Below are 1,736 nucleotides of genomic sequence, written 5' to 3' on the forward strand. Positions count from 1 at the left end.
TGATCTCACTGACTCCAGAGGGAAAACCACCTTAGTGCTCTTTAAACTTGAGTCTGCCACTGTGCTCATAGGTGATAATTGCCCAGCTGGATCCTGTGATCTGGCTGAATGCCATATTTTAATGATTGTATCAACACAAAGGAGCTATCATGGTAGTAGTAAGCTGATAGTTTTTCCTCACCTGAATAACTCCATTACTATGGGAGCATCAGGGGGCCCGGAGAAAAGATGATTGTCAGATTTGCAGGGCTGTGATCCATGAAACAAGATGAGCTCGGCCAGAGGAGAAGGAGTCGGAGCTGGGAGAATCTGTCAGGGCTTGTCCTGTCATCCTCGATTATTCCCTTTCATTATTTCCCCTCATTCCTTGTTTTATTATTTTTTTTCTCCTCGGGTGAAGGTTGTCATGACAATATTGAACACAGTTTCCATGGAGAAAGGCTGAGCCCGAGCCATTTCACCCTTTCATTCATGTGTGCCATGCTGTGGAAAAGGGGCCATCTTGACTTCTTATCTTGCCCGGTGGAATAACAAACTTCTACGTATTTATAGCTTTATGAGGATGTAATTCAGGAGGTGGCCTCTAATAGGCGATGTGGACTTTCCACTATCCATAAGAGATAAGGAGCTTCCATTCAATATATAAATTATGTATCATTATCAGACTATTGTGGCCTGCAAATTCTGAGACGCTTAGATAATGAAGACACATGCCAAGTGAGATTGGCTCAATTTATTGAACCCATTCCTTTTAAAGTAAAAGACGCTCCATTAATCTGTTTGCAACAAATGGTTGTTTCTCTGTTGTGAGTGTTTTTCAAACGACTCTGGCTTTTATGTCTCTCTTCGATTTAAGATTTCAAGTAGGAAGTTGTTGTTATTGTTTGAAAGCCTTTTGAGAAGAAGAAAAAAGTCCATCAAACAAAATGAAACCAGCTTTTGTAGCATCAACAGCATGAAACGTTGAAATGAAAAATTACAGTCTCACATATGCCAGAATCCTTTGACCCTGTCAGTGTGGACAGACTTCAGTAAGTCCAGCTCCTCCAGCCTGTTAGTGACAGATGAGAGGAGGGAGAAAACAGAATCACCATGTGGTTGCTATGCAGATGGAGCAGTGGGGTTCTGTTTTCTTTTTTTTTTTTTCTTTCCTCTCCTCTCTCCTCTTTCCTGAGTTCAAGGTTCATCCCGATTCGGAGGGCAAACCTGTATTAGTCTGCAGAGCTCATGTGGATGTGGAGCGAAATACGAGCTCTTCACTGTCGTCATCACAGGGAGAAGAAGATCCTGTGTCGTGTTGTTTCTGGAGTGAGGATGTTGATTCTTGTGATTTTCACACATCGAGTAGTCACGTATATCCAGATTGAGTAATAGCATGGATTTTTGTTTTGGCCTGTTTGACGGATAATTAAGATAATTGTAAAATGTAAGAGTTAGCAAAAATCCGACAGTTGGCATCCATTCATTGTTGTCGAGCTCCAATCTTTCTTGATACTAGCAGTTTTTGGCTGCTCGACAGATGATTGGTTGTGACGGATGACTGGTGTGTCTTCAGGAGAAGCTTTCAACTCATTGTCACTAGTCAAGAATTTATTTCCTCTGTAGCAGTCAAACGCGTTAACTCTGAGAAACTTTCTTGTGACAATAAGGCCACAACTCATGATGCAACACTCTGTAAGAGACTATTGGACATAATATCCACCTTTCAAATGTCTTATATATACATTTTTATAAAT

Source organism: Seriola lalandi, unplaced genomic scaffold (assembly GCF_002814215.2).
Source record: "Seriola lalandi dorsalis isolate HSWRI2012SDOR001 ecotype SW California unplaced genomic scaffold, Sedor1 jcf7180002054861, whole genome shotgun sequence".
Classification (NCBI taxonomy): domain Eukaryota; kingdom Metazoa; phylum Chordata; class Actinopteri; order Carangiformes; family Carangidae; genus Seriola; species Seriola lalandi.